Raw genomic sequence first — 25,040 nt, 5'->3', positions numbered from 1 at the left:
AAATCATGAATCAAAGAAATTACATTTTTTCTTTCTGACATTGAATATATTGTTGTTGACTCATAGGAAAAAAGGGACCTAGTCGTTGGTCTACGTTTGGAAACAGATCGAGTTATGAAGCGGGATTGGAGAATAATGCCCTCAAAATGATGTGGTCCCGTGACGTTTCGGCGGGAAGCCTTCTTCATGGGCCTCGACTTGGTCTCCCCTATGTGCGAAACAAAAAAATATAAAGAATACGAGAGGGGCTCAAATTGTTGTAGAGCTTGTCTAGAAGGAATAGATCTAATGATAATTATACTGGCATGCAATAAAATCTAATTAGGACCATGTGGGTGTACAATGAGACCATTGTCCAGTAGCTTGCTAGCACTGATTACTGACCTGGACGGAAGTCAGAGAATGGTGCTTCTTCCAGTCGGGGTGAACAGGGAACTGAAAGTAACATGTAGCAGACCCCTTCAAACTGATGGAGGAAGTTCCTAAAGGTAGGTAGCTGGTGTACTGGATGCAGGTGAAGGAGTAAATATACAAAAATATATATAGAAACAGGTGAGTGTAACCAAAGATTTTGGTTTACTCTAATTACGATATGTAGTAAGGAACCTGGCTTAGTACACAGAATGGCGTCAAAATACCTGTGGATGCAGTCTTGGAGCCGTTGGAGGAGCTTGGCTATGCAGGATTTGGGATAGCCCTGGAGCTGGTGCCTGCGAGTAGCGGTTAAATGATAGCCCTCATTTTAATGGGGCACTCAGACTTGTAGGGGCTGGCCACCGGCTTGCAGAACGGTGTAGAATAGAGAAGTAAGCATGTACATTGCCGTGATTGGCAGTGTGTCTTGTATTGTACGCAGGATGATCAGCTTCATATGCAAAATGACAGAATTAACGCATTACAAACTCATACATTTTATACAAAGCATTAGTTGGTTTAAAAAGGAGAATTGGTGTATACACTCGTAAAAGGTACAGAGAAATGCACATTCCTAAATAGAGCTCCACTGTACAAAAGATGCAAACGATCTGGCACAAACGGACATTTTGTGTATGAGTGCAGTTCTGCTGTCTGAATTACTGTGGGATAGGACTTGCACATCTAACATGTTGCACAAGATATTTAGGCAAGATGGGCTGTCCAGCTTGTACAAGGGCAGAGCTGAAGTTGGTCCCCATGACTGTAAAGTATAGAAGTGTGGAATGACAGGTCATATAAAGGCAATTGGCATGGTTTCATTAAGACCCTTGGTGGTGGCTTTAAGTTTAAAAATCCACCATGATTCCTTATGGTTTAACGCATTGGATGTGTTGGTGGTGTTGAGTACTGTATCTGCAATCCACCAATGTATATCATCCGCGCTGTGTTGGTACTCCATGTAGTGCAAAACTAGTGGTGCCGTGTGGACTCGACAATGAATCCTAGAACGATGTTCGCCAATCCTTTTATTCGCTTGCCTCTGAGTCTGGCCACCATATCTAAGTCCGTTCTGCAGCTGGTCTTTAAAAGTTCACTAGCACACAAGTTATTTTTTCATAACATGTTGCTGTTTGCAACCTTCACTCAACACTGTCCGGTTTACTATCAGTTCTCCCTCCGACTCACCGGCTGTGCTGACCTCCTTGTCGTTTCTTGTCTCTGGAGTCAAGGACAGTACAACAGTAGCAAGCGTGCCTCCCTGCCTCTGTTATCAGTGCGGGACGGTCCTGTGCACGTAGACATCTGTTACACCACACGTCAGCTGTAATTCCCGGTCTTATGATTCCTTTCACTGAGGCTTTGCGGTTTTGGGTCAAAAAGGGCAAGGGCACTTCCCTCCTTGTTGTCCTTTCTGGTCTTGCCATCTTTCTTCTCCATTTGAACTGCCATCCTGGAATAGCTGCTTCCTCATGCATTTATCCTCGCTCAAAGTGTGCTCTCGTGCTCTGCCTTTTATCCTTGTGGGGAAGGGAAAGGGCCATCAGGTGTGTGCAGTTAGTGTCAATTGCCCGACTGCCTGGCGCTTGTGTTGGGACACATCAGATAAACGGCTCTGGTGTTAGTCCATTGTCTTTTATGGTGTAAGAAAGTGTTTGTGTCGGAGTGGGGGGGGGGCGGGGAGTAGAACTTCTAAGTATCCTACGGGGTAGGATGGGGGAAAAGGTGTTATAAGGAAGGGGTACCGTGTCTCGCCTGTCGGTGTTCCACTTCCACTCCCTGAAGATCCCCCATCCAGGTGATCATCTCCCACTGGTCCACTCCCATGAACTGGATCCAATAGCGACGGCAGTGTCCTGGCCACCTGGATGACAGATCTCTGGGGACTAGCGGGTGAGACACTTTCAGCTTTCTCACATCCCCCACACCCCAAAAGTGAACCAGGAGCAATGTTAACACACTCGAAGACCACTACACTTTCTCAGTCGGAAGAAAGGTGCAAAACGAAGAGGCACAAGTGATGGGCTTGCGCCTGTTGCAGCGTCTGCTCTGAGTGCACGAACAGCGGGCGACCAGAGACAACTAAACATGGACGAGTACTAATTTCAACCCCAAACGAGCACCAATCTTGTATCATAGGGGAAGGGAAAGGGGAAGGGGGGAAGGAGTTCACACAAGATGCTACCATCTAATTCTGGGCCCACCCTGTAGAAAAAAATGAAAGAAAAACATGCATTTTTTGTCTAGGAGTGGGCTTCACCTGTTTATTGGAGCCTGGATTGATTTGGGAAGACTGGGTCGGGAATTACTTTTTAAGTTGTTTCTTGGTTATTTGCAGTGCTTATTCTAATATTTAAATGTTTAAGTAATTGGAGTTCTGATGACTCTTTGTATGGTTCAGTGCCCTTGGTAGGGCCAGAAGGCTAAAGACTGGGAAGGCCCAAACGGAGCATTTGAAAGTACAAGTAGACACATCCCAGTCTCTTCTCACAGTGATTGCATGATTTACTTTTGGGCTAGTCTTAGTCACTTGGGTCCTGCCCAACAAGCAACACTCATGAATGTACATGAATACAAACTGTGCTGTTATTGAACAGGTTTTCTGATAATGTATTCCTTTCATGGTTTACACAAACATCTTCAGTAGACAAAAACAAAGAGGAAATTCAATAACGAATGGATGTTCATATTTTAAAGGGTGTTTTTCATTTACAAAGTGTTTTTATTGACTACATAACTGTATTTATTAAAAAGGCAACTATTCAGCTCCTTATTCGGCCCTGGACGAATACTTGCCTAACTATACGGTATTCGGCCGAATACTTAAATCTACTATTGGGTACACCCGTAGTAATGAGGTATCCACATTAGAGAATGTAGAACCAAAGCACTCATGCTTGTATCCTGGCTTTGCCAGCAGATGATACAGTGATCCTGGACACATTTATTTATTTATTTTAATGCTTGTATAAGAAGCCCCATGCCTAAGGCCTCAGCCCACCCAGACAAAAACAAGTAGAAGACAACACATATGACTAAAAGAAGACATGCAGATAAATGCAGTGATACTAAGAAAATCTACTCGAGTCCTTTATTAAAAAGGTATGTCTTCACTTCCCTTTTAAAACGGACGGGCAAGTGGTATCCCGAAGTGACCATGGACAATTCTTCCGTGTACTTGGTGTACTTGGTGTACTTGGTGGACAAGAGTTAAAGCGGATGCCAGCATATTTTACTAATATAAAATGAGGCTTACAAAGCAAAGTGCTGTTATTAGAGTGTAATGTTCTCGTGTGTGGCTTAATTTTATAAGCGGTCTGTAAGATAACAGAGAGCAATGCTCTGGATAAATTTCTGAGTTAATGTTAGAAACTTATGCATGATTCTGTGCTTAACAGGAAGCCAATGTAATGAGTGTCTAACCACTGTGCCTGCAGAGCCCATGAATGGCATGAACGTCTCCATTCTGGATGACCTGCAATTTGTTCAAGTTAGCCTTAGAGGCCCCAGCTAAAAGACTATTACAATAGTCTATCCAAAATGGTATACCCTGAACTCCTATTAGACAAATGGGATTCTAATGATTTCCAAAGGGTGTAAGTACTAAGTATTTTGGAATATCATAGTCTTATTTGAGGTGCAGAGGTGAAAAGGTCAAACCTGGCATATGGATTGAAAAAACTGATACAGAACAACAAAGTTCTCAAGTGGGGGAACTCCCGTCCTCTGCACACTATCTTAGGCTTAAAGCCAAACCTTTTAGGAAAATAGATTATCCTAATATCTGCCCAGTAAATTCAATCATATTGTACACTTCAAAATGTGGTTTGTCGGTAGTTGCTTAGCACAATTTATATGTAAGAAAAGAATGTTTAATTGAGTCTAAAGCATTTTTTTAAGGCTCAACATGTTTCGAGATATTCTTTCTCTTCATCACGGGCATGGTTCAAATCATTTCTACAAGAAACATCAGATAGTGGGCCTCATTACGACCCTGGCGCTAATGGTTTAACGGCGCCGTAAAGAGCGTCAGCGCCGTTAAACCATTAGCGCCTGATTACAAGGTCCCTTAGCGGGTTGGAGGCTTTTTGCAGGCGTTAAAATCCAACCCACTAAGGGACCTTGGAGCTAATTACGGCAACCGTAATTTACAGTGCCGTAATTAGCGCCTTCCCCATCCCCATTATGCCCTATGGGGCAAAATGGGAATGGGGAAGGGCAAATGGTGAATGGGGAATTACCGCCCCCGCCAACCTTGTGATGGGGGCGGTAACTCCGCCATCCACCATGCCTGAGACCGGCATGGACCATGGTGCTAATAGCACCATGGTCCAGCGCCTGGGTCGTAATGAAGCCAAGTATATTTTTAGTCAAGTAGTCTAATGTTAGCGATTTTCTTGATAACAAATGTTCTTTGATGGATCACATGTTGTAACGTATTTCAACCTCTAATTCATACTACACAGTCTTAAGTATGGTCTGCAGTTAAATGTTCATTTTGTCTCAATGACTTCCAGTGATATTCACTAATGAATTATCGACAATGATAATGCATTTTGTAATCACAAAGATCCGTTCATATATGATATCCATTCAAATACGGTCTGTACATAAGTGGCTCTGTTACATAAACAAATTGTTTTGATTGAATTGCTACATAGTGGCTGTCATAGGGAAAAAACATTGCTGACCTTTAAGTGCAATGATTCAGTTAACATGTCTATGGCTTGGGTGTGTGTATTCCTCTTCAATATCCAATTGGGTAACATGATCTATAGTGACAGGAATAGCATATAAGTATCTTGTACAATTTTCATAATGGATATTGCAGACATCAATTAAAGTTAGGCTCACCCAAAAAGACATGTGTCTAGATGTCCACTGTTTGTTGTTGTAAGGAACAATCCAAGTGCAATCCGCTGGTTAATAGGCTTTGTGGATAAAATAACGAACATAAAGGGTTGTTCCCATATAGTGTATTCCTTATGGGCAACTATAAATATAAGTCCTGTAAACATGTACTCACTCTGAATGCAGTCACGTGTGAAAAGTAATTATCGTCTTTTTGCCGGTTTTCAATGCAAATTTAGATGCCAAAATAGCTGCTGTAAATAGGAACGTGTTGGCGTTGTGATGATATCATCACGTATGGCGTTCATGATGTCATTTATGTAAACAGAGTCAACTTGCTGCTTGTTGAAGCATTTATTGTTGGTATAGTAATTGCAGCAACATGCAGAGTTGCAGTACCGAATCGGAATGCAATGTAATACCCAATGTATGTGTTAAATTTGGACAAGATAAATGTCCTTTCAGTCAGTTAAGTTGGTGATTGTATCTGAACACTTCTGACTGTGGCAAAATCAAATTAATGGGGAAGTTCAAATTAAGAGATATGAACTAAACTAATACATTCATAATAATGTATGGTAATCTAATACCCATGGTGTACATATGATTTGGACAAGACGTTAGGTGGGTGATAACGTCAGAACGCCTCTGACTGTAACAAGATCACATATGCAGAAGTTCAAAATAGGAGTTATTGGTTAAACTGATACATTCTTAATCCTGTATGGTAATCTAATACCCATATTGTATGTTTAGTTTAGATAAGTCAGGTGTTTTTTTATAAACATTTACGATGATAATTGTATCTGAACACTTCTGACTGTAGCAAGATCACCTTCGTGGGGAGATTCAAAATAAGAGATATAGGGCCTCATTACACGGTAGGCGGAGGACCAAGGTGCTATTAGCACCTTGGTCCATGCCGGTAAAATACCGGCACCGCCTTGGTGGAAAGGGGAATTACCGCCCTTTTCCAAGGTTGGCGGGGCGGTAATTCCCCCTTCCCTCCATTGCCTTTCCCCATTCCCATTTTTGCCCCATAGGGCTCTATGGGAATGGGGAAGGCGCTAATTACGGTGCCGCAAATTGCGGTACTGTAATTAGCACTCTGGTCCCTTTGCGGGTTGGTTTTTAACGCCTGCTAAACAGCAGCCGTTAAAGTACCTACCCGCAAAGGGACCTCGTAGTAAGGCGGTAAGGGTTAACGGTCACCGGTACCATTACCGGTGACCGTTAACCCTTACCACCTTCCGTGTAATGAGGCCCATAGACTAAAACTAGTACATTCTTAATTATGTATGGTAGGACCAACTTAAATTGCTACAAGATTAAATTCCCAATATTCAAAGTTGGCCTGTCTTCTCTAGAGCTCACATTCTTGGTAAAACCTTTCAACAGCTACAAAATGACAAAGATGTCAAAAGAAATCATATGCTGTATATCCATAAACATAAATGGCATCCTTAATGTACAAGGACTCCTGTTGATTACTCCTGCCTCATAAGAATTCACATTATCTCCTACTGGTCATCCGTGTATTAATTCTAGAGTTGTTAGATCTACTGGAGTTATTCTAACTGGTATGCAGTGATACATTTATGGTCTGTCTTTGATTGCTACTATAGGAATGGGCCCAGGTAAAATTCTTCATTCATTCCTAATGGAGCCATAGGGCCTCATTCCGACCCAGGCGGTAAGGGGTTTACGGCAGCGTAAACAGCGCCGACCATTACCGCCTGATTCCGAGGTCCCTTAGCGCCATGGAGGATTTAACACCTGCTTTTAGGAGGTGTTAAAATCCATGGCGCTAAGGGACCTTGTTGTTAATTACGCCATCGTAATTTACGGTGGCGTAATTAACGCCTCCCCCACTCCCATTATGCCCTATGGGGCAAAAATGGGAATGGGGAAGGGTAAATGGGGATTGGGGACTTACCGCCCCGCCAACCTCGGAATGGGGCGGTACGTCCGCCAACCACCATGGCGTAAACGTAGTTTACGCCATGGTGGTAAAGGTACGACCCAGGCGGTAACTTACCGCCTGGGTCGGAATGAGGCCCATAGAGTCAATTTTATGAATCCAAAAAGGTTCTCTTTGTGAGAGTCTTTTGGGTAGATCCCCAACCCTTGGAAGGTGGTGTATCACTTGCAAGATGATACATCTCAGTTGTGCTGTGGTATGTCTGTTTTCTTTGAAATGTCTGTACACTTGTGATTTGGCATTTGCAGTCCTCAGATTGGACTTATATTCGGTCCATCTCTCATTTGCTTTGCGTGTAGTTTTCCCTACATAGTACATGTCACAAGGGCATCTTAAAGCATAGATGACGTTTTTACTGTCACAGGTTGCATAGTCATGTAGGGGTATCTTCTTGCCTGGATGGGGGTGTCTGATGTACTCTCATTTAATCATATTGGAACAGTATTTGCAATTAAGGTATGCAAATGTTCTACATCTGTATTCTTTTTAGGATTGTCTGAAGAGGTGTTTCTGCCCTAATTAGGGTGTCTCAGATTCCTGCCCCTCTTGTACGCTAACATTGGTGGTTCCGGAAAGAGGCAGTGTAAATTGGGATCGAGTTTAATCAGGTGCCAATTTTTGCTAATGTTTGTCTTGATCTGGTAGCTCTGTGAGGAACATTTCAGGGAGTGGATCAATCTAGTATTTTCCTTTTTGTTTTGTCCTTTGAGGAGATCCTCTCCTCTTAGTGGTCCTACTCTTATTATGGCCTTTTTCAAAATTTCATCTGGGAAACCCCGATCTGAGAATCTAGTTCTCATATTTTCATACTCATTTTGTAGGTGTCCTGTATTGGATATGATTCTTTTTAGTCTCAGGAATTGACTGAAGGCTAAGTTTTCTTTCAGGTGTTTAGGATGAAAGCTTAGTGTAAGCTGTTATTGACATCAGTTGGTTTTCTGTAAATGTTAGTTAATAGCGCTGTCCCTGTGTAGCTGATTGGCACATCTAGGAAGTGGATATCCGGTGCACCTATTTCCAAAGTGATTGTAATTCTGTCATGACAGGTATTCAAATATTCAAAGAATTGCAAATGTTCTTATTTTGTACCGTCCCAGATACCGAAGATGTCATTGATATACTGTCTCCCGAATTTAATTTTCATGGACCGAGGTTGTTTATCCAGTACGTGAGTTTTCTCAAGTTGGTACATACTGTCAGGTGAGTACAAAGGCAGTGAATATGGCAATGGAAATGTGCACAAGATAAACACAGTGAATAGCTTTGAGTCAAACAACATGCACACAGGAACCAAGACACATGTATACTAAAACCCAGGAGTGCAAATAGAGTGTGACAACAATACAAATATATGAAAAGGGATGTGGGGTAAAGGCCACAATTGCTGTTACAGGTACTGACCGCGCTGAGCCCACATAGAGGGCAAGCAACGACAGGATCTGTGAGCTAACACTCTTGATGGTATTGAATAAGGAAACTTAAAAAACAGTACTCGCGAGGACGAGAAATGCCACTTGAATGTCAGCAAAGCCCACGAACCCTGTTGATCAAACAAGGACACAGAAAGGTTATAACAGCAATGGGAGGATAACTAAATACACAAGACTCAAGACAAGGGGCAAGTAGGAATAGTGATTACAGAATAGTGAGGAAAACATAGGCATTCACACAGGAGCTAGCTACAACAGCACACCACACCTAATAATCAATGGGAAAACGTGGAATGGATTCCAAGAGAAAGTAGAGGAACAGGAGCAGGGAAAACGAAATTATAAAGGCAAACTTCCCCCACCCATCCAAGGAAAAAGGCAGGAAGCTAAATGTATAAAGAGGAAGACTAAGGCATCAAGGTTTACAGCAGCAAAGGACAAAGTCAAAGAAATATAGAAAACAGGCAACCTGGGCTGCACCAAAAAGGAAAGCATTGACAAATGCGGCCTGCAAACAGAGGAAGACAGAAAGGGAATCTAGGAAGCAGAAATCAATTAAGCACATTAATTTCGAAATCCAGGGAAGAAGGAACAAGAAATAGAAACTAGGAACTAGGCACAAAGCTAAGACCCGAGAACAAGGGACCAGTCACAAACAGGAACACTGCATCAATGACCAGCGCTGGACTGAAGCAAACTGAGGCTTTTAAAGCTGCTAAACAAGCACACGCCTCAGGTGTGCTGCTTGCTGCACCTGCAGCCACAGGTGTTGCCTATCCTCTACCCAACCTTGTCCTGCAAGGGTGGAGATGAAACAGTGGGCCAGGCATTCTTGGAAGCATAGTCATTTGATTAAAGAAGCATGCTGGGTGCCAAAAACCTGGAATGGATCCGGAAGGGAAGTAGCTTGGAAAATAAGGATTTAGCGCTCCCAATTCATCACAGCACTGTAGCACAAGCTTCGGAAGGTAAGTCCAGTAGGAAATAAATGCGCACAAGGAAGTACGGGAATTACCCCGTTAGCTGTGGAACGCTGAGGATTTTGCTTGCTGCTCGTGGTCATTTCAACACTGTCAGAACGAGGAGAGAACGTCTTTCTACGCAACACGGAGGTTGTCTGTCCCAACTATGCAATGATTGGCTCAGTCATCTAAACCCTGCCCTCGATCCTGCCCACTCCAGTCTGGAAATACTGTGTGTGCAGCGCACCCGCCCGTGCACACGGAAGTACGGGAAGTACGCTGTTAGCTGTGGAACGCTGAGGATTTTGCTTGCTGCTCATGGTCATTTCTCCAGCAACACTGTCAGAACGAGGAGAGGACTTCTTTCTACGCAACACGGAAGTTGCCTGTCCCAAGTAAATACATTAAGTGACTGCAGCGTCCGTGAATGGGACGCTGATGCTAAACGTCCTTTCCAGCTAAATGTGTATGTGTTAATACACCTTTCCTTTCCCTTGATTGCAGCTACGCAATGATTGGCTCTGTCATCTAAACCCTGCCCTCGATCCTGCCCACTCCATTCTTGAAATACTGTGTGTGCAGCGCACCCGCGCGCGCACACAGAAGTACGGGAAGTGCGCTGTTAGCTGTTTGCTGCTTTGTGCAGCGTGCAGTTGGCTACACGGCTCACGGCTCCCTATACATATATTGTTCGAGTGAGGTTCATTGAACGCTAGCAGTGGGGAAATTATACCATCTATGAGGTGGTTCGTATATGTTGGCGGGCCTGAAAGAGGTATCATATGCAATTTCCAGAAGGCACGGTGAAGTAAAGTCTGAATTCTGGGTGGCGGAAGTTTGTGTGTCAGCGCTTATTGAAGAGTAGTGCATGTACAGTGGTGTAGTGAAAAGAAAGATTGTTGGGGCTAAACGCGATTGTAATATGCCTACTAACACTATTAAAACACGCCGAATGAGTATTGCTCATGCCATAGCGTTACCACTCCCGGCCTCCTCAGATTCAGACGAGGACTTAATGGAGTGTGCTCAAAACATATCAGAAAAAATCAATATGGAAAGGGGGGAAGATGATATCCCTGATTCCTCCCAATCCCGGTTTAATGAGGAAAGGAGTCCCAGAAGAAGCTATGGGTCTGACATGGGATTGCCTGATTCTAATAAACCTAAATATTTGGAGTCAGGTTTGTCATTTATGGATACTCCCCCAATATTTACATCAGGTGAAATAACATTGCTTGGGCTATCTGAGCATTTTGATGCATCAACACAGATCTCTCTTCCCATAGGTGGTTTTGGTAATCCGGCAATAGCCTTAGGAGAGTCTAGCAGGAAAGTCTGCTCATGTATTGCTAAGGAAATGAGCTTAGGGGAAGGTCAGCTATTAAAGGAAGTTAACTCACAGACAAGAATCCTAAACGAAATCGTGCTAGCATTAACAGCCTGGCCTGAAATGTTAGCAGAAAATATGGCAAAGATGTACTTACCAGTCAGTGGAGGAAACGTCAACGGGCAAATTGCTACTCCTTTTGCCGAACTGCAATCTGCTGTTGCATCTCATGCTCTTACTCCAAGGACTGAATTAAAGGAGAAGGAGCTCAGTGTTACTGTATTACCTGACACCTTGAGCCCTAGTATTCATACTGAGGATTTACAAATCCTGACTGCTGCTAATGTTCCTTTCAAGGTTGCTGAAATATTTAACATAAATATATCTAAAAAAAAGGAAAAAAATAGGGGTAAACAGGCACAAGCACAAAAGGCATTGAATCTATCCTCCCGAAAGTTCTTAAGAGATTGTAACTTACGTGTGTCCTGTTATAGATGGCATATCACAGGTAAAGGACACCCCATCAGAGGTTACACATGGGAGTACTGTGGATAATGGCGGAACACTGGTGGCTGACTCTCCGGTAGAACAGCGGACAAGTAAGCAATTGAAGGATACTCCTATGTCAATGGTAGCCACTGACAGACGTAATGAGCTGAATCCGCCCGGCTATTCGCATGCTGTAACTAAGCTGTCAGATGCCTTGAAAAACAAAATAGTTACTGATAGAATCGATACCAACTTAAAAATACTTGAACTTGGTATGCTGGATATATTTGACCTATTCAAGAATCCGGATGCTCCGTTATGTATAAAGATACCACCAAGGGACGAGAATGGGTGCTATGTGTGCACAGTTGATGTGGATGGGGAATTTAAGGCTGCAAAGAAATGTGAGGAGACAAAGGGGCGGGTCTAAGAAGGATTGGGGGAGAAGAACTATACCCATAGTTTAAGTATGAATGTTATGGCCAGAGGGCAGGTGCTCACAAATAGAGGGATGCTGGCTAGTAATGAGATCTTCTAGAGTACCCCGGATGGTACGGAGTTACCTCCAAATTGCAATCCCGTGATAAATAGTAACCCTACCCCATCTAAAAAGTCTGATTCAGCCATAACAGGTAATCTTCTCACAGAAGACTTTGTGCGAACCATTATTAAGGACATACTTATGCAGAAAGTTGGAAGAATGCCTGTTACAGAAAGCTCAGTATTTGGAAATAATAACATATCTGTTGATACTAGTATTCCTGAACCAGAGAAAAGATCTTCTCAAGTACAAATCATGAATCCAGAGGGCAGATGGGTGCAAATGTTGCACCTGAGAATAGAGCGAGGGAATGGTTAAATCCCCAGTATGCCCCAGCTGAGGGTAGGTATAATGATAACACACAGGAATTGAAGGCCAAGGGGAGAACTCAGAATGGTGGTTCCAATGAAAAACTGCGTCGGCCACATTTTCCAAATGATCCAAGTTTGACCTTGTATTATGTATTCGACAATGGTTATTCTCCTACCCTTAACAGACCATACATCCTGAGCCTGTTTTGGGATATACCAGAACTATCACTCATACCCTCATCTGATCTACAACTGGTGGATTACATCCACCCACATAGGCTTGATTTTGTATGTTTGGTGATTGGGTCTCCTCTAGTTCATGCTTTGATTATAAAGGAAGCCAGGTCTTTACAGAAGAGGGGCTTTGACACCTATGAGTATCAAGATCAAAGAGCAAATGGGGCTGAAAGTAGCTCTGAGCACTTACCCCAAAATGTTTCCCAACTGGGCAAGAGAGGAGTCCCCGGACAGGGGCTTGTTGATGTTATGTCTATAGATGAAATTAGAGAATGGAGAACCCTGGCGGTGTCTCTCAGGGATTCCCTTGATCAGCTGAAGAATATGGGTAAGGCCCTTTAGCGAAGATGATTCATTCAAGCTTGTTACATGGAACTCTAGAGGGTATACGCACTTAGCCTTAAACAAGAAAGTATGCAAGTCATTAGAGAATTTAGATTTTGTTCTAATACAGGAATCATGGGCATGTGGGCCTTTGTTGTGGGATGGTTATGTTGTTCTATGTATGTTCGGCACTTGCGGTCCGAGAGGCCGCCCTAAGGGTGGTTTAGTGCTTGCATTCTGCAATAATCAAGATTTTTTGATGCTAACCGAGAAACATCTGTATACTTCTTGTATAGTTGCTACCTTTCATATTTCAACCAGGAATTGTAATGTTCGCTTAATGGTGATAAACGTATATTGAAATAATGCTGACTATGATGATAGAATGCTGGAAAAGCTTTTTGATGATTTGACCACATTGATAGAGGAGTGGCTAGTTTCCACCCCTGAGGGTTTTATTATCTTGGCAGGCGATATGAATGCCGACTGTAATCTATCAAGCAGTGAGATTGACTGGAATTTAACAGCTCCAGGTACCAACAGTCTTAAAATAGGCAACAAACGCTACAGAGGAGCTCCCTGGTGTAGCTTTGCTAAATCGTCGGGTTTGTTATGGTTGTTTAATGATCAACCGACTTGGAATGCCCGTGGTGAGACCTCTATCATTGATTACATTTTTGCAAGTGAACACCTAATTGTGAGTGATGGAAACATGCTTGTGCAACCCAATGCGGCTAGCGATCACGCTATGCTTTCAACTGATCTGAATTTAAAGAAGCAAACCAATCACAGAAATGTATATTGTGCACAAACGGTTGTTAATGTTAGGGGCACCAGAGTTAAATGGAACACTGAAAAAACAGACAAATTTAATAACCTGATGCTGCATGATTTTGAGAAAAGATCTTTGGAATCAAAAAAAGAAACATATTCGGTTGGCTCATTTGGTGGTTTACTGGGCTCTATGTTAGCTGGGTTTGAGCAACCAACTTCCGAATTAGTTTCTCGTAAAAGAATTCATAAACATGTCTTTGATCTTGATGTTAAGCTTCATAGAGCTCAGATGAACAAGGATTTACGTGCCATAAAAAGACTGCATTTGTAACCTGAACATTTTAAAGAACAGTGTTGATTGAGGCGTCAATCCTATAAGAACTGGAGGATTCACCACTGTGCCTTCCTAACACAGAAGGATGGTGAGGCCATGCTCAAGGCAATGAATGAATCTAATTCTAGAAATTATTGGGCTCTTATTAATAGCACAGAGATTTCACAAATTCAACTGAACATCAATCCCATTAGTGAAAAGTGTGGTGTGATTATTTTGAGAATCTATATGCACCCTCCAGTTATGAGGGGTCTTTAATAGGATGGAAGAATCATAAATGGGTATTAGATGTATCTGTGGAAAAAATACTATTTATGATTAGGAAAATGAAAGCCTCGGACACTCCTGGTCCAAATAATTTGTCTTCTGCTTTCCTAAAACAAAATGAACTTCTGTGGGAAAGAATACTTCATTTTGTTTTTAAAGATGTGATTGAGACACAGACCATGCCAGACTCATGGAAAGTATTGCATGTTCTGTTGATATATAGAAAAGGTAATCGCCAGAGTCCGACAAATTATAGACCCATATCTTTGATTAATATTGAGACAAAGGTATTTTCATCCATAATTCTGGAAAATCTGCTAAAATGGATGGAAGATAATAATATCCTTGAGGTACGGCAGATTGGGTTTCGGAAAGGTTTGGGGACTGATGCTGGGGGATTATTAGTTTCTATCCTGCAAAGTCAAGCATCAAAGTTTGTGCATGTACCTCTGTATGCCGCCTCAATGGATCTTTCTGTAGCCTTCGACATGGTTGACAGACATTTACTATGGCGAAGGCTTGCTGCATTAAACATTGAACGAGGACTACTTGCTATGCTTAATCATCTATATTCTAATACTGTTTTGAGGGTTAGACTCAACAATGAAGGCTTGATGTCAAAGGATATAAGGTCAAGGAACGGTCTTAAACAGGGATGTGCCCTGGTGGCGATCTTGTTTAATCTGTATGTGTCTGGTGCAAATGAAGTATTTGAATCCTCAGGTTTGCTATCTCCCGAGGTCGGACGAATTGTCATCAACTGGGTTGCCGATGCTGATGAATTTCTGCTTTTTGATCGAACTAAAATAGGATTGCAAAGGCTTATTTGATGTGTTTGCTAGGTTCATAAGAGATTTGAAACTGAAAAGCAATCCTCAGAAAACCGTTGTGATAAACCTAGGTGATACTAATAAGAAATGTTCCAATCCAGTGTGATTTGTAGAAGGAACTGCAATTCGGTTGCAGAAAGCATTTAAGTATTTAGGCTACTCATTTTCAAGTAATATGTCTCATAGTTTTGTGAAAAAATGCCTGGAGTCTAAGGCAATTGAAGCAGGGAAGCAAATGAGAGTAATTGAAAGCAAATTTGGTAAATTCTCTATTTTGGGTTGTAGGGATTTTTATATGATGAAGGTTATCCCAAGATTGGCGTATGGTCTAGAGTTCTACCCCGACAAACTTACACCACATTTAAAAACAATTGAATCCATCATCTGGAAGTTTTTTAATTTTTTTTTTTACCAAAATGTATACCAATCGAACTCATAAGGTATGAGTTTGGTCTTAACTCTCTAAAAGGTAGCATGGAATGCACAAAAACAATGCTATACAGAAAGTGTGTCTTAGCAGGACCTAATTCGATTTATCAAATATTTAACAATGATGTAACTGAGAAACACATGTGGAACTTGAATATAGAGGTAGAAAATATCCTGTGTAATATCGGAGTTTCAATTAAATGTCTCATAGAGAGACCAGCCAAGACCAAAATGCTGATTAAAGCGTTTGACTGGGTTGCTAATAACACAGTGATTATGAATTCAAAACTGTACTGTCAAGTCTTATCTGTGTGGAAATGGTTCCCGGAACCTGAGCCTTATCTTGTAAAATATCCTTCTCGTAAATTGCGCAATAGTGTTATGCGGTTCAGGTTTAATGTGATGAATACCAACAAAATATGTTTCATAAGGAAATTAATTCCCGACAACGGGAAGATCTGCAGATTCTGCATGAATGAGGAGACCGTCGAAACACTGTTACATTTGGATGTAATGCACTTCTCTTCCCATGCAGGGATGACCAGTGGCGCCACAGTTTCTCCGCCGGTTACCATGCTCTTCCACCGGTTTTGGGACAGCAGTCCATGCACCTGACCCTCACGTCATTCCAGCGCTTCCTGCATTCCTACCCATCAGGGGATACACTGGCCACTGCTGGCGCCTTCTGGCTTATGGAATGCCAGAAGGCTGGCCTGATGTTTTGCACTGCCTGGGCCCATACAATTCATCATGGTGTGCAACCACCTCATCTGCAAGCACCTCCAACTAGCCTTTGCAATATTTGGGTTTTCTTAGCTGAACTTCGACACCCTTTCCTCTCACCCTCCCCTGGGACATTCAGTCTTGTTTGCAGGTCTGGATGGCTACATGGAGTGGAGATATTTGATATATTTTGTGCTTTTCAAAATGGCCACAGCAATGCTTCCCGTTCCAGCGGCGATGCACTTTCCGCTGGTGCTATTACCACCGGTTTTGGCAATGGTAGCTCTATTAGAGCCAGTTTTCGGGTTGTAGCCCTTATTTTGGTATAATCTCCGCCAAGCCCTAATAGCATTACTGTCAGAATCAGGGGCACGTTGATGCCAGGTTGTGACACAGCGCTAATACCACTGTATAACCTGGCAGTAACGCTAGTTCCACTCAGCGGTAATAGCGCCAGTTTACCACCCAGCTCGGGATGAGGCCCACTGTCCATTGTGTCCAGGCACCTGTAGCTGCATGGAACCCCCGTACAATGCCCCACCCATGGGCTGCTGACCAACGAGGAAGTGCTGCTGCTGGGGGGCCGTGCCCGTCCTCTCCTTCTGGCTCATGGGTGGTCCGGCACCAAAGGAGCTGTCTCTGAAGCGAGAGCTGGCAACAGTCTCAGACTCAGATGCTGCATATTCAGGAGGCTCTGATGCTAAAGTCAGGCTATTGGGAGAATCGTCTTGTGTAAAAGGCAGGCATTCTGGTGATCCCCCTGAAGCATAAGAAGGGCCGGCTGGACATTCATCAGCAATAAATGGTTGGGATTCAGGAGGAATCCCTGGAGCAGAAGAAAATGCAGCAGGATCTGATGGTGTAGACAGGTATACCTCTGATATTGGCAGTGAGGCTAAGCAGGATACAGGTGTCTCATGAACAGAAGGCAAACAAGCAGTAGGTTCTTGGACTGAAGACATGCACTTTTGATGGACTACCGGAGGCTCTATGGCTGAAGGATGATCTGCTGGATGATTCACTGTAGCTGAAGACAGGCATGCCAGAGGAAACTTTGAGGCTGAAGGCATGCAATCTGGAGCCATCTCGGTAGCTGAAGACAAACATGTCAAGGTCTTTGGGACTGACCAAGTGCATGGTGGAGGCTCTTGAGTAAATGGCAGACATGGCAGCGGTTCATTGATTGAAGACATGTGTGCCAAAGATGACTGCAGAGCTGTGGACTGAATAGTAGAAGAGTTAATAGTTGTAGGAGGACAGACAGAAGTCTCAGAAGTCGACAGACACATTTGTGGTTCAGGAATGGAGGGCACCTTTAGGGCTGTAGATTCCTTGGCACCAGTAACCAAAGACTGAGCTGTACCCTTGCAGTCCCTTTGCTTAGTGGATGACACAGAGTCTCTTTCTTTGTAGAAGTCAAAATCAACCAGAGGAATCACCATAGTAAAGTCTCTGTTAATCAGGATTTCGTCAATTGTCCATTCATCTGTCTTAGCTTCTGAAAGTGGCAGATTAACAATCAATAGTTCAGAAATCTCCTGACGGGTTTTTTGGTTCTGTATACTGTGGAATGAGTCCATCAGAGCATGAAATCTGTACTGTCTCTGACTGTTCGTTGTGACAAAAATTGGCAGAAGGAAGAGTGAACACAGAGGTAGCCTCGTTTTCCACATCAGATTCAACATCTACTTCAGTCTCAGCAGCTGAATCAAGAGCAGGGTCTGAGCCTACTGTAGTGACTGAATCTGTGTATGCCACCATTGTGGATTGTTCTTGGAAATCCGAAGCTTGCATGTGTGCTAGTTCAGAGTTATGACGAGCTGCTACTCGGGAAATCTTAGGTAAAGGAGTGCCTAGTAAATCTTCAGCTAACTGCAATCCCTGACAAACAGCAGGACAATCCCTGACAAACAGCAGGACAATAGTCAGAAACTGTGCCCTGATTAAGCGCTGTGCTAGAAGAAAGATTTTCACTCCCAATATATCTTACATGTTGACAGATATGTTTTACTAATGTCTCTACACTCAGGGACTGAACAGTGTTCTCTTCATCAACATCAATGGATAAAGTCTGAGGTGTATTCAGTAAAGGCTGTAAGGTTTTATTCTCCTCTTGTAAAGAAATGAATTCTTGTCTTAACTCCTCAAGCTTAGCTTTTAGCATGCCCAGCATTAACTGTACATCACTATCAGTAGGCACAGTGGGAGGCATGGTGGCATCAGGGCTGGATCCTGCAGTAGCAATCTGGATGTGCACTGATTGTACATTGTCACTTACTGCTTGCCGGTTCTGTGATATATTCTTTCACTTACCAACTCGGTCTGTGTTTCCCTTAAGCAAACTATTGACATCAGACCTCTTGACATTAGGGGCTACAGTAAGTACTTGTGCACAGGAGTATGCTATAGACTGAGGGTCAAAAACAGAAGTTATGCAAGGAACCCCTCCATTCTTTGCGTTTGTATCCTGAAACTGTTCAATCTGAGGTGAAGCATAACTGGAATTATGGGGTTCAACAACAGAGGTACTCTTGTGTAATACGCCTAACAGTGTGTTGTTCTCTGCTGCTAAGGCTTGTGCTGACATAGAATCTGGATCAGAATAAAAGACAAAACTGGGATCAGGCAATGTAAGATGGGCCATCCTGTGGGAAAAATACTCTGCACGTAAATGCCCATTAGCGACAAGGAGTTAATTTATGTCAGGACTAGTGATTTGATTGTCACAGGTAAATGAAGGGGGAGCTTTCTGTAAAAACCTGTTACAGGCCTTGCTGCCCTTCTTTCTTAAATCTGCTACATTCAATGGGAATAGTGGGCTGGCCATTCTGTCAGGTGAGTACAAAGTCAGTGAATATGGCAATGTAAATGTGCACAAGATCACACAGTGAATAGCTTTTGAGTCAAACAACATGCACACAGGAACCAAGACACATGTACACCAAAACCCAGGAGTGCAAATAGAGTGTGACAACAATACAAATATATGAAAAGGGATGTGGGGTAAGCGCTAAGAAGCTCCTTATGACTGCAAGGAAAGTCGGCAAGCTCCTTACCCACAATTGCTGTTACAGGTACGGACATCGCTAAGCCCACGTAGAGGGCAAGCAACGACAGGATCTGTGAGCTAACAATCTTGATGGCATTGAATAAGGAAACTTAAAAAACAGTACTCGCGAGGACGAGAAATGCCACTTGAATGTCAGCAAAGCCCACGAGCCCTGTTGATCAAACAAGGACACAGAAAGGTTATAACAGCAATGGGAGGATAACTAAATACACAAGACTCAAGACAAGGGGCAAGTAGGAATAGTGATTACAGTATAGTGAGGAAAACATAGGCATTCACACAGGAGCTAGCTACAACAGCGCACCACACCTAATAATCAATGGGAAAACGTGGAATGGATTCCAAGAGAAAGTAGAGGAACAGGAGCAGGGAAAACGAAATTATAAAGGCAAACTTCCCCCACCCATCCATGGAAAAAGGCAGGAAGCTAAATCTATAAAGAGGAAGACTAAGGCATCAAGGTTTACATCAACAAATGACAAAGTCAAAGAAATATAGAAAACAGGCAAACTGGGCTGCACCAAAAAGGAAAGCACTGAGAAAAGCTGCCTGCTAACAGAGGAAGACAGAAAGGGAATCGGGAAGCAGAAATCAATGAAGCACATCAATTCAGAATCCAGGGAAGAAGGAACAAGAAATAGAAACTAGGAACTAGGCACAAAGCTTAAGAGCCAGGAACAAGGGACCAGTCACAAACAGGAACACTGAATCAATGACCAGCGCTGGACTGAAGCAAACTGAGGCTTTTAAAGCTGCTAAACGAGCACACGCCTCAGGTGTGCTGCTTGCTGCACCTGAAGCCACAGGTGTTGCCTATCCTCCACACAACCTTGTCCTGCAAGGGTGGAGATGAAGCTGTGGGCCAGGCATTCTGGGAAGCATAGTCATTTGATTACAGAAGCATGCTTGCTGCCAAAAACCTGGAATGGATCCGGAAGGGAAGTAGCTTGGAAAATAAGGATTTAGCGCTCCAATTCATCACAGCACTGTAGCATAAGGTTCAGAAGGAAAGTCCAGTAGGGAATAAACCCCAATTCATGCCCCCAAGTGGTGGGAACGGGAGCAAAGGGAGCGATTCGTGACACATACATATATTTGCGTAGGATGCTGCAACTGAGGAGCCCATAGATGTTCTTGCTATCTATAGGTAGAATTGTCCATCATACCTAAAGTAATTATTATATAAAATCAAGTTTATCAATTGTATCGCAAAGACTTTGTGGATCTGTGTATTTTCCTGTTCTAATAGAAACCAATACATTGCGTTGATCCCTTCGACATGGGGGATGGATGTATAAAGACTACGTCCAAAGTAAAAAGGATCAAAGTGGGGTCTGTCAATTGTAACTCACCCAATAGTTGTAGGAAGTGTGCTGTTTCTTTCAAATATGTGGATGTGGACTGTACTGAACTAGACATAGACTATGGGTATTAGATTGCCATACAGGATTAAGAATGTATTAGTTTGACCAATAACTCTTATTTTGAACTTCTCCATGTGTGAACTTGTTACAGTCAGAGGCGGACTGACATAATCACCCACCTAACTTCTTGTCCAAATCATGTATACACCATACATTATTATTAATGTATTATTTTAGATCATATCTCTTAAGTTGAACTTCCCCATTAATTTGATTTTGCCACAGTCAGAGGTGTTCAGATACAATCACCAACTTAACTGGCTGAAGGGACATTTATCTTGTCCAAATTTAACACACACTGTGTATTAGATTACATTCCAATTCAGTAATGCAAATCTGCATGTTGCTTCAATTACTATACCAACATTAAATGCTTCGACAAGCAGCGGGCCAACTTTGTTTACGTAAATAACATCATGACAACGCCAACACATTCCTATTTACCAATCTTAATGAGGAACTTTTTGTGCGATACCAATTCTGGATCCTCGCGACCAAGCCCTGTTTGGGTTAGGAAAGTGACACATTGGGACTTGGAACTACAGAGACCTTGAGTTCCTCTACTCCGTCAGCAATTAGAGAAAACATGTGTTTCAACCACACCACTTACTGAGCCACGAAAACAATTATGTTTGCAAAAGTAGCAAAGAGTAATTGTGAGATGATTTGGCAAGAGTATTCATTGTTGGTTCTATGTGATTATACGTGTTTCAGCACTAAACCGTGCCTTTCACAAATCAGGGCATATCTACTTAATTGTTAGAAAATCAAAAACATTGTGCCTCATTACGAGTAGTGCGGAATGGGTTTAACGGCGCCGGTATTGGTGCCGGCGCCGTTAAACCCACTCTGCACTATTACGGGGTCCCGTCGCAGGACCCGCTCTGGACGTCTGGTTTTTCGTCCCTCGCGGGTTCCTCGAGAGAACCAGTGAGCTAATAACGGGCCCATAATTGACGGGCCCTTTGTTAGCTCCCTCCCCATTCCCATTGAGCCCTATGAGAGCTCGAATGGGAATGGGCAAGGACTGGGCCTGGTTCCCTGAAGGAGGAATTACCGGGCCCTCCGAACTCAGAATGGCCCGGTAATTCCCCATTCAGGGAACCCGGATCTGGACACGATTTTGGAGGCAGCCATGATAGAAAAATAAATAAAAGATAAAGACTGCGATTCCAGAGGGGGAACCAGGAAGGAACTATAGGGTTAAGAATTGATAAGAGAAAAAGGAGAAAAACATAAAGACATCATAAGGCTTGCCTTCAAATTCAGGTTTCGTGCGACTCGCGTCAGATAATTGCGTCCACCATATCTGTGTGTGTTCCTGTTTACCTACTGCTCCATGGAAACTGTGTGGTCCTTCCCCAGTTTCCATGAATCTGAGCAGCCTGGCGGCCATGTTTTGGGGTGCTTTGCCTGTATGTTATGGGTAACGTGTTGATGTAACAAGACATAAACCACATGGACACATAAGGGTAAGAGAACCAATTTATGGGACTGTCGATACCTGATATAAATGTTTGGAAACCAACTAATGGAGGATTTAATATTAATGTTAAAATATAAGTGCAACCAGGAGCAATTTTTCAAATACAACATAAATACATGAAAAATCAAAACGGGATTGTTTAGCAACCCGGGGCATTTTATTTATTTGTGCAGTTGCTACCTGATTTATTAATCAATGTGTATATACACAGAATATTTATATTTAAATTGTTTTCAATCATGTGCACATCTTTTCAACATACAGAGAACCCATCATTTTTGCATTTGATGTACACATGGTACTGATTTCTTGCTTATGATGTCTTTATGTCTTTCTCCTTTTTCTTGTATCAATTCTTAACCCTATACTTCCTCCCTGGTCCACCCTCCGGAATCTCGGTCTTTATCTTTTATTTATTTTTCTATTAATTCTTTTATCATTATAAACATTTTCATATTACTAAACTGATTATTTTTTACGTTTGTGGAATGTTTGCTCACTAATTTATGTCGATCTACCCCTTTCCGGGGTCTACATAATGATGCAACCCATTGACATGTCTTTTGTTACCAATGTTCACAAATTGGCTTTTGATTTGTATATGATATACCATTTTCAACATAATGGTATTGATTTTCTAACATGTCAATTAAGTAGATATGCCCTGATTTGAGAAAGGCATGGTTTAGTGCTGAAACACATGTAATCACATAGGGCCAACAATAAATACTCTTGCCAAATAATCTCACAATTACTCTTGCTACTTTTGCAAACAGAATGGTTTTTCTGGCGCAGTAAGTGGTGTGGTTGAAACACATGTTTTCACACATTCTTATTTACAGCGGCCAGTTTGGCATCTAAACTTGCATCGAAAACCAGCAAAAAGATGATACTTTTCACACATAGAACTGCTTTCAGAGTGAGTACATGTCTATAAAACTTATATTTCTAGTTCCCCGTCAGGAATATACTATATGGGGAATGACCCTTTATATTCATTACTTTATCCACAGAGCCTGTTAACCAACAGATTGCACGGGGATTCTTCCTTATAACAACAAACAGCGGACATCTAGGGTGAACCCAACTTTAATTGATGTCTCCAATTTCCGTTATGAAAATTGTGCCAGATACTTATATGCTATTCCTGTCACTATAGATAATGATATCTTACCCATGGGATATTGAACAGGAATACACATACTTGAACCATCGACTTTTTAACTAAATCTGTGCACTTAACGGTCAGCAATATTTTATCTCTATGACAGCCACTATGTAGCAATTCAATGAAAACAATTTGTTTATGTAACAGAGCCACTTATGTACAGACCATATTTGAATGGGAACAGATCTTTAAGATAACAAAATGCATATCTTTGTGGATAATTATTTGGTGAATGTCTTCATTGAGACAACGTGAAACATTTATCTGCAGACCATACTTAAGACCGTGTGGTATGAATTAGAGGTTGAAATACGTTACAACATGTGATCCATCAAAGAACATTTGTTATCAAGAAAATCGCTAACATTAGACTACTTGACTAAAAATATACTGGGCCTCATTACGACCAAGGCCCTGGACCATGGTGCTATTAGCACCATGGTCCATGCCGGTCTCCGGCATGGTGGATGGCGGAGTTACCGCCCCCATCAAAAGGTTGGCGGGGGCGGTAATTCCCCATTCACCATTTGCCCTTCCCCATTCCCATTTTGCCCCATAGGGCATAATGGGGATGGGGAAAGCGCTAATTACGGCACTGTAAATTACGGTTGCCATAATTAGCTCCAAGGTCCCTTAGCGGGTTGGATTTTAACGCCTGCAAAAAGCCTCCAACCCGCTAAGGGACCTTGTAATCAGGCGCTAATGGTTTAACGGCGCTGACGCTCTTTACGGCGCCGTTAAACCATTAGCGCCAGGGTCGTAATGAGGCCCACTATCTGATGTTTCTTGTAGAAATGATTTGAACCATGCCCGTAATGAAGAGAAAGAATATCTCGAAACATGTTGAGCCTTAAAAAATGCTTTAGATTCAATTAAACATTCTTTTCTTACATATAAATTGTGCTAAGCAACTACCAACAAACCACATTTTGAAGTGTGCAATATGATTGAATTTACTGCCCATATATTAGGACAACCCTTTTTCCGAAAAGGTTTGGCTTTAAAGCTAAGATAGTGTCACAAAGCTCCGGTTTATCTGCAATATCGAGGTCACTTCCCAAATCCGTATCTTCCCCCTCCTCCTCACCTGAAGAAAGGACCTTCGTTGTCTTCTTCTTTCTTTCCTTGCCGTAGGTCCTCTTTTTTATTAGATATGGTCTACCGCAAAATGACGCCACAATGGGTTCCGAAGAGTACCGGAAACCAGCGGCCCCGGATCCGCGATAACCGGAGGGGAAAAAGCCAAGTAGGCAAAAAACCCTGGGACTCCTTGATGTCAGAGGATGGAGTCCCAATAAACTTCAGCGCAAGAGTTTGGTCTTTTAGGATCCGCGGGAACCGGGCAGTAGGTGCGGACTTCACCCGAAATGGAATCAGAGTTGTCTGCAGGTGAGGAGGACCAGTGAAAGAGAAGGAATGAGGTGCAAGCATCCAGGGAGAGAACTAAGGTAAGTGACGAGGGGGGAGGAAGGCAGAATGGAAGGAGAAAGCCAGAATCCGTAACAATACGGAAAGAGAGCCAGAGAGAAATGAGACGGGAGCCAAAGAAAGAAGGACCGTCCGTCAGAGAGGGACGGAGGAGAGAAACAGAAGGAACGAACGGAGCAGGCAAGGGCCCAAGGCAGGACAGGGGGGCTCAGCAGAGCCAAGAGAGAGCACTAGCGTATT

Source organism: Ambystoma mexicanum, chromosome 1p, assembly GCF_040938575.1.
Source record: "Ambystoma mexicanum isolate Mex_15411 chromosome 1p, UKY_AmexF1_1, whole genome shotgun sequence".
NCBI lineage: Eukaryota > Metazoa > Chordata > Amphibia > Caudata > Ambystomatidae > Ambystoma > Ambystoma mexicanum.
The sequence above is the reverse complement of the archived record's forward strand: the minus strand, read 5'-3'. Positions refer to the sequence as shown.